The sequence below is a fragment of the Mycetomoellerius zeteki genome, unplaced genomic scaffold, assembly GCF_001594055.1.
Source record: "Mycetomoellerius zeteki isolate Tzet28-1 unplaced genomic scaffold, Tzet1.0 scaffold4, whole genome shotgun sequence".
NCBI lineage: Eukaryota > Metazoa > Arthropoda > Insecta > Hymenoptera > Formicidae > Mycetomoellerius > Mycetomoellerius zeteki.
Genome location: NW_017257391.1, coordinates 484,878 through 498,343, shown reverse-complemented (window position 1 = coordinate 498,343; position 13,466 = coordinate 484,878). Strand labels below are relative to the sequence as shown.

At 36.4% G+C, this 13,466-nt stretch overlaps 1 protein-coding gene across 1 annotated transcript in view; it reads left to right on the top strand.

Annotated features, from left to right (window-relative positions):
• The window catches only part of orb2 (cytoplasmic polyadenylation element-binding protein orb2), a 161,753-nt gene that overhangs the window by 104,967 nt on the left and 43,320 nt on the right, over positions 1-13,466 (top strand). The gene's annotated exons all lie outside the window — the stretch shown is intronic.

Here is a 13,466-nt window from a genome sequence, read left to right as displayed (position 1 = left end):
GCAAATACATCCGAAGATTCCGTGCTTGTAAATTGATGGGTATATTGGCTCATAAATCGTTATGTAAAACGCTAACCCGTCTACCTCTCTCGTTCTCGTGTGACCGCAAAAATATGTGGACTCGTTTGAGCTCGTTAACATTTTTAGCGTCGATGTTTTAGCACAACTCCTTGCAGCAATTTCAAATGGTACTGTCGACGTTTTGCGAAGATACTGGAATGCGATACGTAGTCAAAGAGTCGTCTTATCCTTTCGAGACTTTATATTAGAACGTCCTATGTGCACGTCCTATCACCTCGATTTTGCCCCGTTCGTCTCGCCAGGGAAACGCGCAGAACGAATTTTCTTAAGCGGATTGTATTGCTTCCAAGAAAGAGGGTTGATAAATACATCAGGCACTTTAATTAAATCTCGTAATGTGTGCGGCCCGTCCGTGTTTGTTGTTCGTTCGTGTCGTTGATCTTCAGCGCCGCGCACCGGGGTTTCGATCGTAAAGATGTCCCGGTGCAATTTCTCTTCGTGGTGTTCGTCATTAACACCACAAAGGCTTACCGGGAAACGCAATCGCGCTCACAAGTGCGAGAAGGACAGATTTATTTTCATAACGTTCGCGAGAATCTAAAAGTAATTACCACGCTTCTCATGGGACGTTTAGGATTTCATTCTCTGAGCATCTCTAAGAGGATATCCCCAAGTATCTCAATCTCGGATCCGCGTAAAATTTCGTCAGTGTGTAAAATGGTTGCTATATGTATATGAGACTTATCTTTTTATTGATCGAGATTTTGAGATTTCTTAGTTCTCCTAAACTCTTAAAGAGCACGCCACTATCACAGTTTAAGAACGTTAAACTAAAATATTATTGTCTACTCTGCAATACGTAAATGAAAAAGTTTTTTAAATCTGACAAGTATATAAGTACATATATGAAATGTCTCAAAGAAGAACTATTTAAAAGCTTTTAAAAAGATACATTTTTTGCGAGTTACATATTATGAGTTATAACATTTTTATACACACATTTTGAATTACTTTTACATTATTATATATATTGTTTAGAAAATTGCATAAACAACGATATATTATTAGCCATTGTTGAAAATTTATTCAATACATGGCACAAGACATTTATTGCTTTTTTTTATAGCTCATTAACGATGCATCGTTGCGCGCGATATGTATCCGGGAAATCTTGTCCTAAGGTCGAAATTAATCGACGACTGCTTCAACGGACGTGGTCATCATACGCTGACATTAAAACGAACGGAAAGAAACAAACACGCACCCGGCTATCTCGGTCAGAGACTTTTCACCCGGAATAACTACGAGACGGACGCGAATAGGCTAATTAACTCTGCCATTTTGAAACTTCGAAATAAGACCTCGCATTTGCGCACACGTACGTTGCGTATAATACATACATATTTATCGACATCAGCTGAAATTCGAACAACATTTTGTATCGAATATTTCTAAGAAAGAAAGAGAAAGAGACTGGATTTAAAAATATCTCATTTATTATGTTATACTACGTATTAATTATAATATATATGATAATTATTGCTCGAAACTTCTTTTAAAATATGTTAGAAATTTTAAAAACTTTGAGGAAGAAAAAAACTATAACTCTCTTAATTCTATTAAACTTCTAAAATAGTTTCATAGAGGCAGATGTGCAAGTAATTAATTAAGTGAAGTTGAAAATAATTGAGTTTATCTTAGATATGAGTTTATCTTGAAGAAGTTCATAATCCATGGCTTTAATTCGTTTATGATTCTTCGCTCTTGCTTTTTAAATGAAACGTGTCATCACACCTCCTATCATGGATGGTTAATGAAGTTGAGAATCTCTTATTCCTTCAAAGCGCTTTTAACTTTATAAGTTTGCTCAACGGTGGTTATATGGCATTTCGTTATATATTAAAGACTTTAATTTTCGACCTGAATGAGGCCGGAAATGTCTGGACAACTTGATTACCATTTGTCTGCAGTCTCGACTGTGCATCATGAAAATTCGATAGAGCTAAATCCTTCTCTAATTTATCCTTCATATCTATATAGTGATATACTTTGGAATCATCACAGTCGTCTCACTATGTCAGGTCCTTCTCTTTAATACTTCATAAATTTTTATAGGTAGTATTAATAATATTATAGCTGCGTATCAAAATATTTCTATCCTAATGCATAATGAAACTTATTCGATCGTTATGGCTACATAATGAATTTATTTAAATAACATTTTTTCGCTTTTAGCCACAAGTTTTCGTAGTATCTTTCCAGAAAAAAATTGCGAATAATATTACTATTCTTTAAAAAAAATTTATTTGATTCTCTCTGACTTTATTAAACTGTTTTATCTTTATATGTATGCGTTATTCGCTGGCGCAGTATCGATAAACTTTTTTTTCGCTTTGTCTCACAGAGATGACTGTTCCGCATAGTCATTTGGGTTTAACGAACTCACACGAATTTACTCACATTTACACATCATACATACTCGCACACATATATACGTTTTTGTGAACGAGAGTGCAATAAACGTTTCAGGAAAAATGGAAGCAAGACGCAAACTAGTTTAAAAATAATAAGAATAAAAACAAGATCTATAATACGTTTGACAGCAGGATAGTAAAAGTTCATTTTTGTGTATATCCCCTAATTAAAAAGAAAACTTTCGCTTTGTCATGGTTCCTATCTCGCAAGTAAGACCTACTGACTGTGGTAATTACACTAATCTTATTTTAATACCTTGACGATGTTAATATACATAAGATAAATACCTGTCCACAATACGCGTATGTACGAGTATTTCGTAGACCACTAAATAACATGTTTATTATCCGTATATGAAAAGTCACGTACTACGTACCGCGCGCATACATAAAACCGTTATGGTCGCGTGTGCACGTAGGACGATGCTGATGTGTACAACCTGCACAGTCGCGACCGCATTACCATACATATTGATCCATCCTAGAAAACGCGCTCATAGAAATCGCCTCCCCACCGGACGTTGGCCCCGGCACATTTTGACAATGTTCGTCTCCGGTTACGCTTCTCGATTTTTTTCCACGGTCTATGAGTCGCTTTACGCTCTCCTGTGTCACGTTTCTCAACAAAATAATATTCCTGACGCCGGAATTTCCGCATCCTATTTGCCATTGCGTTTTCGCAATACGTGTATGTGTGTTTAAAAATTTTGAATATCCTAATCGTTATAAAACCTCAATACTTATCGCGAAACAACTAAAGATCCTCATGGCAATACACGTTCGTCCCAAATTCACGCTACGCTCATCCGCTATACACGCGACTCGACGCGGCGCGACGTTATCGTTTACCGTATCCGGAGCACGCTCTTGCAAAATGTCTATTATTTTCTACACGCGGAGAAACGTACGCTTGGAGTATAAAAGGAGACACAGGTGCAATGAAAGGAAAACGTACCTGCTCGTTTAATTTATCGCACGTAACTTGCGATTTATATTCAACGAGACCGGATCGAGAAGTCTTGCTATCATGTATTAATCCCATCCTCTCGCGATGCGCGTGTTTTCCTAGAACAGAATCCATGGAGGCGTTATATTGCGTGCGTGTAATAAAACGATCAGTATTAAATGTTAAAAAGAAATGTTAAAATCATTGCGGCACGAGCGGACTCTTCTTTCTTGTAGGCGCACGTCCGGCTAAAAGAATTTCGCTGATGACGTCTGATGACATCGCGTTTCGCAGGTGCAGCGCGAATTCCTGCCGCCGCAGATAGTTGCGTAATTCGTGATCCGTATCCGGTTTTAACGAGAATCTACGTTGCGTCTGTCGCATTAAGTACGAGCTTAATTAAATTATTTTTTTTTACGAGCTCCGCAAAGGGACGGGTGCGAGGAGGAAACGGCGGTTTTTACAAATCTTTGTAATGATATTTATAACACACGTGAGAAAAGTACGTTGGAAAAATCTATATTTATGCGCAAACGTGATTAGAGTACTTACGGAAAATCCGATTAGCGCTACCACCAGAAATACTTTCTGGTGCATTTTCTGTTAATAATAAAAACGGTTGCAAGTTTTACAGAAACATTCGATTTAAACGCCACGATTATTCGGATTACTGCATTTAATTCTGTTAATCTGTAGAGTTTATACTCTACATAAAATTCAATCTGCAGAACAGATTCAAATATTGACATACACATAAATATATATTTTATATTTTTTTTTTTCAAGTTTTTATATATAAACTTATAAGGATTCACGTAATTAATTTTTATATTTTTAAATCAATTTTAAACGTTGAAAATAATATTTATATATTAGTTTCGAGTAACCATCAATTACCCAACATTCCTTTCATTTTATCAGAAAGTACCGATACTGTCATTTGCTTTCGTGTTCCTTAGAGAGCACTTACTCTCGAGAATTTTCTATCAACATGCTCCCGACGGTGTCATTCCTCTTGCCAGGGAACGCGGCCTGAAATTACACGGGCACGCACGGGGAACCGCACGCGTGACAGACATGCCCGAGGTCCCTCGGTGATGGGACGATTGTTCGTACGCGAGGCTCTTACAGCGTGAAATGCAGCCGCGTATATACGGAATATTTCGTAATTAATATGAAAGAGGAGAGTTTTCGGTTGCGACCTGCATTTACTTTAAAATACAGGCAAGTACATCGCCTTGTACTACACGTTATTTCCATTCTTAGCTATAATGGTTAAGTAATACGCAGCTGAAAAGAAGCACGAGATATTTGATACACGTATCTTGTCTTTTATTATTAAAAAATATTTTCTTATTTATTATATATTGTACATACAGTTAAAGCTTTTTTCTTTCTCCTTTCTCGCACCTGACATTCAATTGCTTCACGTGTGGCAACTTCGCGCTCTTTCGAAGAATCGACACGGATTTCAAAAGAATGGTCATTAGGCTCTCCACAATAGTAACTGCGGATAATTAACTTCCTGGCCGGATTCAACGTTGCCTTCGTTGAACACAGCGACGTAGTATTGTGCAAGAATGTGCTTTTACCGCTTGAACTGAACATGAGTAAAATAGTTTTACAGAAAACTATAAAATCTATATTTATAAATAAATCATAAATTATATAATAATCCTTAAGCCCTAAACATAATTCGAGACAACAGCCATAGCGATAGCGATAGAAACAGAGGAATCTAACATTCGGAAATGTACATATCAATACACATAGGAACACGGAATAACGCAATAGCGATAAATTTCCGATGAGTTGGAATTCTGTATTCATCGCCTTATAGCCTATCAATCAACGTTTAGATTTTTCATTTTGTTTATATATGCTATAATCTTGAAGCAGATTGAAGAGTATATAGTCTCTGAACAGATTGGTTGGCCTTTTTATTTCTTTCACGGCATTGTGCAACGGGAGGTGACAATTATATATCGCTTCTTTCTACATTATTCCTATCGCTGTTGCCTCGCATTGTGTCTGGGGATTTAAACTGACAATTATAATCACCAAAATATAACTTATAATCCTAGAAGAGAGTAAAAGAATTTGTGATCACAGTGCTATTTTCAATATCAAGTATGAGAAGTGTAATTATAAAGTTATGTGTATATTTAATCATTATATTTTTATCATATTTGCTATTATCATTATAAAATCTCGTTACACATTAACTGAAATCGTCTTTACATAGTAGATTTTTATTTTAATATTCTGACAGAAGTATTGGGTTGGAAATGTTGGTAGCGCTACGAACTTTAAAATTCAGCTGCAGCTAGCTGTAACTTTGTTAAAAATGAATTAAATTTAAATTAAAAAAAGATCACTATGTTTTATAACTCCGTTAAAAATCATTATACCATAATTAAAAAAACTGATCCTTAAAGTTGAAATTTTGTTCTATCGAATGATATAATGACTAAATTTTAAAAACAATGTAGGCATGATACAAATAAAGTAGCATTACGAACTTTTGTTTTCGATCCAATATATCTAAAATATATTTGAATTTGAAAATAATGAAAATTATATTCGGTTAAATAGTTTCTCTTAAATAAGAGAAACCTTTTATATACAGTTATATTTTTATTCGTATTTTTTACCTCATCTCATATCTATTCTGGTTAAGCGCACCAGTCTTGTTAAACTCACAAGCCATCGTAAAAATTACACAGTCGTCCGAAGTTGTGCGCCTCCTCGGGGAGACTTTTATAATTCGCAAAGTTGTCCTCGGAAAGTTCGAGTTCCTCGCCGAGAGAAGCAACTGTTTTCGCAACGACTGCATAACTACCGGTGGAATGTTACGCGTCTGTCTGATCACCGTGTAGGTAATCGGCGCGAACGAGGTAACGCATACTCGCTAACAATTCACGAGGCAGAGCCTTTGACCTTTACCGAGGCGTAAACTCGTAAATCATGTTACGCGACTGAGCGAAATCACGCCTACGTGTCTGTGAGATTGTCAAAGTAGCTGGAGGATTAAGCGGTTCCTCTGATCGCCCGTCCGATTATGACGTTCGTATTGCGGTGGAAAACGTTTTATCCGTTATGACACGAGGTTCTTTTTATTATCACGCGCGTTCATCAGAGTCGTGAGGCCGGTACGTTGCGGTTATTATCTCCGCGCGCTCGTTATTCGAAAGAGGGAAACGAACGAAGTAGGTATGCAATTTGTAATTATGATATTTGCAACGTCTCGGGATTGTCGGCTTTCCAATTTCACGCTGCTCCGCGTGGACCAATTCGTGTTTAACTCGCACATGTATGTACACGACAACGTAATCGCGCAATAATAATTCGCGAAACACAACGGTGTCCTACGCATTTCCGTTATTCTTAACGGGCATTTTCCAGCAAGGACACAATATAACACATTTAATCATTTCATCCTTGTTTAATGTTGACAAATAACAAAGATTTAATGATTCACTGTGTTATATTGTCCTTGCTGAGAAACGCTCAACGTTATTCTTTGTATATAATTCAGTTTCCTCGAAACATTTTAAGAAGACTCCTGCAACTCTCCTGGAATGTGTCGTTAGCGTTTAATAGATTCCCGTGCGATTCCTCATGAAATAGAAAAGAAGGCACGTCTCTCGGGTCGCTGCCCCATTCTGTTTTTGACCCGAAAATCGAGAGAATGTGCCGAATTGGCCTCTTACCTTGCATCCGGCCGGGCTGCGGTCTCTTTGCGTCACGAGGAGGAAAAGTCGAGAGGTATGCATAGGGCATGAGCACAGTTCACTAATCCGGAGCCGCGCTCTCCGGGTTGTGGACGATGTTGCATATTCAGCGGATGCAGATTCCGGAGGTGCGCGGACCGCAGCCGGTGAAACAATACATTAATTAGCCGGGCCTTTTGCAGTGCAAAGGGCTCTCTCGCTACCGCGTGCTCGCTTGCCGGGAGAAGCCGGACCCCTGCGGGAGCAGTCCCTCTGCTTGGTTTTAGGCGGACAACTCATATAACTTCCTCCTACGTAACCCGGCGGTCCTCGGTACGACTATAAATCCGGGGGACGTTCAATATTTATGGGGGCTACGGTAGCTCGGTTACTTTAATCTCTACTAGCCAAGCAGAATACCACCCCACGACGGACGACTGCATCTGGATGCCCTCGGATATATGCAGGTCTTGCGATATGAATCTACGTGGCAGCTGGCTTTAAGGTTTTGACCGCGAAAGTATTGCTGTATCGTAAGCAATAAAATCGTGCCATAAAGTCTCGGAAATCATCAAGAAAAATCAGGAAACACTTCAATAAGCATTTAAATAATGAATACTTGACCTTGAACACTTTTTTAAATAATTTTATACTTTAACGAGCTAATACTTCCGTACTTAAATTTTACAGAGTGATTCATAGAAAGATAATAAATAGGAATAAAATAAGAAAAGATTTTAAAATATCAATATTTACAAATAAATTGATGACTATATTGATATATGGAGGAGTAAAAGCCATGATGGTAATTCACTTAATTATGATTTCGAGAAACAAAAGGTTTTTTCAACATATTTGCTTCAGCAGACTGCAGTGACCTCAAATCGATAGGTTTAAAAAAGTGACTTACACCATCATTTCACCTCTCCATACATGTTAATAAAAATTTATATCAAGTTTATATTAACAGTAATGATCTTATTATTTCTAACTAATTGTAAGATTATTTAGCAATCATCAATAATAACGCTTAATCGCCTCCTGAGGACGTTCCGTGCAACGTGACGCAATACTTCGCAAGTCGTCGTAGTCATTTCGAAAAAGAAGAAACGTGTTGTCCATGCTCGTTTATGCTCGCGTATCGCGTCGCAATGAGTTTGTTGCAAGAGTGCGCGGAAAGATACCGTGGAGCCGACACGGCGATTCGAGAAGCAGCCGTGCGATATGTTACTCGTTCTAGTTACTCGCTGGAAAATCTCGTGTAAATTGAAATTCGCAATTTACTCCTTCACTGTTAGATATAAAAGGAGCAAAGATAATCCAATATCTCTTTAAGTTAAATAACATTTTCTTATTTTTAACTTCTATGTGTGTCAAAATATAAATCAATCCATTTCTGTGGTTGGTTTTAAAATAAACACACATACATACACATACATATTAATATATGCATTTAGTAAATAATAAAATATAGTTTATTAAGTACATACATTTAATATGAACGTTGTTTATTACAATAAGTAAAAAATACAAGCTAATGTAAGCCAGACGATAATGTGTAAAACTTGTATGTAATACACACTACCATCCAGGCTTACATTGACTTGTATTTTTTACTTATTTTAATACATTTTCTTGAGTCAAAGTTATTTAATTTTGGTGATCTAAAGGCTTTGGACGCTCGCACGGAATGCTAGAGATTCGGGTTCAACTCCCGATTGAGGTAACACTTTTTTGCAATAAAAATTAATTTTTACAGATTTTAATATGTCATTCAGCATTATTAAGATCATTCTAAGATGCATAAGAGCATCCAATTGTTAATTTGCTATAGTCAATTTAACTCGTGATATTACTGCGGTAGTTCAGTAGAGTTTGCGTTTCAAAATCGAAAAGGAATTTATTTCCTATTTGTTATTTAATTTCGTTGTTTTAATTAAATTAACGGTTTATTAAATAGGAGCAGTGACGACTTATAGAAATGATTAAAAACAACTCAAATTAGATACAATTTGATATTATGAATTTAACAGTGTTCACCTTAATATCGCGCTAAATTTTACTTTTAATATGCGCCGAATATCATGGTTATTTCTGATAGCGATACTTGATATCATGTACGACAAAATTCGCAAGCGTTCGTATGTGCTGCGGGTTTTCGCGCTCGATTTCTACTCTCCATAAATCCGCGCAAGCGGATCGCCGCCCTTAATACAGGAGATCGGCGAGTCGCGCACAAGTAACGCTTCATTATTTCGAGTGGAGTAATGAGAGTCTAACTTCGACGCGGTAAATTACAGTGTTTCATCGGCCTGATTAGACCCCGAAGATCCCGAAGTAAGAACGCGTAGTATAAACTTCGTTATCTCGCGTAGCAGCGAGATACGCTTTCAGTCGGAGGTACTGATTAACATGGCGGATATTTAATTAAATCGAAAGTATTATTGCTCGGCGTCTATCATCGTGAATTATCATTTATTTCACATTTACCCTATACTTAGTAGCGGTGAGACGCTACTGTCTTGATTATTTACGCTTATGGACTAAATATTGACTCGTCTATATTATTTGCTCTCATGGATTAGATGTTACTCGGTCAATAACGCCATATATAATAATAATAATAACTCTCTTATATTGATCCCATCAAGTAATAGGAACTTTCGTGTCCGTTAATGGGATACTTTCTTAAGTATCGCAGATGCCTGATACGATCTGAGCATCAAGCAAACAGCTTAAGACGCGTCCGCTTCCGAGTGAATTTCACGCTTATTAGTGTCGCCTGATCGATCGATCCGGAGGATTTTACGAGTCTGATTAAACCGATGGGCGCCGTTGCACAACCCGGCGAAGTCAAGGTACGGGATTCCCCTTGTCCCACATTCCTCGCATCCTTGACGAAGTTTCTCGCAACCGCTGTCATTTCCTTACACAATAGATATTTATCTATTTATCTGAATTCAGCGCCTGAACGTCAGGCCATGAAAATGCTGTCGCAACGAATGATTCACTCGCGCGCTTGTCTCGTTACGGGGTCTATCCACCCAATGCCGTGCAATTTTTATTAATTTTTCTGATAATTTAATAGAAGTCTGTTTAAATTTATGCTTTATCTTATCAGAATATCTACGGAGTAGGAAGAGTATGTAATTTATTATGTTATTTATACTTTTTAATAAAACATTTTTGGATATAATAAGTTTATATAATCTTTTTTCACTTTCATTCTAAAAAATATTGGTGTGAATTTAACATCCACATGTAGTGTCTATATAATTTTCACTGTGTTGGTATTAATATTAATGATGTGGATTTCAAACTTCTGGTGTTTATATCAATCATGGTGTGGATTCAAAACCCATGGTGTTAAAGCCACATCATATTGGTGTTAATATTAACACCAACACAATGAGAATTATATAGACACCGCTATTTTTAGAGTGTACTCGATCTTATTAACACATATGAGTTTAGCTTCGATTTTTCTGGACATTGTGTATAAATCATTATAATAAATATTTTTTCGGTATTTCCATTTGCGATAGTTTAATAAACACGATGACATATTGGGTAACATTTCCATCGCGCTTGGAAAATTGATCATGACTCGAAATACATCGGTATTATTTGATTTTAAATTACAATTACATATTGAAGCAAAACGCCAGTCTGAACGCTATTACTGACAGTTCTTATAGAAACCAGGTTCTGAAAACGCGAACGCTGCAGTGTGTCGCGTGAATGGCACGATATCTCGTGCCGCAGTTATTGTGGCCGAGTAGTTGGCAATGTATAGTAGATTCAATATGGCCCCCGTAAAATCAACTGTGTTCCGGATTTAACTCTGATAGACGAAACGTGAATGCTGTACAATGTACATCATGCGGGCCTACGGTTGAAGGAGAGCTTAACACCGAACACGATTTTACTCGAAAGCGGAAATTGCTAAATATAACGTGAGTTAATTGATCCTGGAATCGTAGAAACACTTCTTCGTATATAACAGGAGATTTCTGTTTTATAAAAAAAAAAAAAATCAAACATAATTATCTAAGAAAAGAAATCTTTTAGAAAAAGATAACTTAAAGTTTTAATTATATTATGAATATTCTTTAACGCGCGCGCGCGCGGCATTATACAATTTCATTATCTGCAAATAAAATTGAAAATCAGAAACTAGACTTCATTTATCTAAGAATAATAAGATAAAGTTTTTTTCATTTATCTGTTGCATAAGCCTCATAATTTACTCACGATTAATAAAGACTTTCTGTCATTTATCGCGTTATCTAATAATTATGTTATCAGAGAGTTATTTAAATATATATTGGATTATAAATGATGACTTTTCTGAGATGTAGATAAAAACTAGTTTTAGAAAGAAATTAAATTATATCTACAAAGTTCTCTTTTTCTTTCTTTCTGTTTTTAAGACGCGATTAACCCGCTTCCTGAAGGACGATAAAAGCGGATCTTTAGCCAATTAAAATCGATGATTGTACCCGACATTATCATACCGCGAGGCAATTAAAGCCAATTACCGCGTGTTCCATTCGTGTCGCCGATCACATGACACAATTTGCATCGTGAACTACTTTTACCATACAAGAGAATAGGCGCCTATCTTACGCGTGTGCCGTAATGTGCCTCAGGCACGTATGTGTGTGCGAAGAACAGATGCATGGGATCTGCTTCTGGGTTGTGTATCAGTTTCTCTCTTCTCTCTTCTCTATGCGAAGAATGGTCCCTCGATACGATATCATCGACCTTGATAACACTTGTGAAGCAAGTCGTGTCTCCATGCAAGACGAGCCTCTACGAACATGACGAAATTTTCCTCGTATTCGATAAATAGAACAATATCAGGCACAAAAGAAATCTCTGTCAGACAAATGTAATTAACCTTTAAGTAGAATAAATATTTTAAAGATACAGAAGTTGGTAGATGGAACGTTCAGAACACTCAAAAAAATTTTTAATTTTATAGTATTATATTTTTATTAGTAAATATTATGATTAAATTTACATTAATTATGTCTTTATGAGATAGAGGAATATAAAAGTAATAAACTTTAAGATTTCTGGCTATTTGAGCAATACTTTTTCCTTTTCCACAACAAGATTTTAAAGAAAATTATACCTGAAATATTATCAGCACCCTACCTACCCACTTAAAAATTAAAAACTGAAAGCAATGTAATCTTACAATTAGTTTAGGTTCCAAATTATGCTGTAGATACGCAAAACTAGTGTTCATTTTTTATTATAAAAATGTGTCAATGTATCATATAATATACATTTTTCTATACCTAAAACATCAAACGTTATTTACTAGTTTCAACTTTTGTATTGATATTTACGATATTGTACTGCAATGGTATATACAACAACATAAAGTAATATATACAATTTCTCGTATGCGAGATTTAAAGTCTTAGTATATAGTTAAATATATTATGCGTACCTATACAAGGTATTAATTATCGCCGGATTAGGATCAAGTTTCAGATCGATTTTTTGTACATCTATCGAATGCAGCGTGAAACTAGCGTGACTTCCTGCTTAAAGACGTTCTTTCCATTCAGCAGGTTTATGGGCGGATAATCAGATGTGTGTGATTAACGATCGCTCTTTCTCCCTTCGTTTCTTCATCTCTTTCTCCTCGCCCCGCTATTATATTTATCATTTGATCGAAGGATGGTAAGCGAGAAGCGAGCTCGGTACTTTGGTTATTCGATCGGTTCGGATGAAACGCGCGGTAACGGTACACCGCTCGTTATGAATCGTTCGTACGGTCGTGGATCGAGGTAAGACTTATCCGCGATATTTGCAATCGTATGGATAATGGGGCTCTTACGACACATCACGCTCGACAGACAAATAATACATTCGTGGAAGTATTTGACGTTTAACGTTTGCTTAAGGAAGCGCGCATTCTCTGAAGCTTTCATCGCGCGATAAATCGAGCGCTGTGTATAAGAGTCGGTCTTAAGACCATTAAGCCGCGATAAATGAATCTTAGGAGGAATAGAGATCATTTAACCTTAAAATATTATCACTATTAAATGATACAGAATTGTTATCGATATGTAAATTTCACAAGGAAATAAGCCATTTTTAATTAATGTAATATAAGTTTTGATACATTTGGTACTTTTAATGAAAATATTTATAATCTTTTGTAAACACAAATATCCTAATTATTAAGTTAAAAGGAAAGAAAGAACACTATCAAATTCAGTCTTGAAATAATTTGGAGTATGTAATCGAATTTTGTGTGTGTGTGTGTGTGTGTGTGTGTGTGTGTGTGTG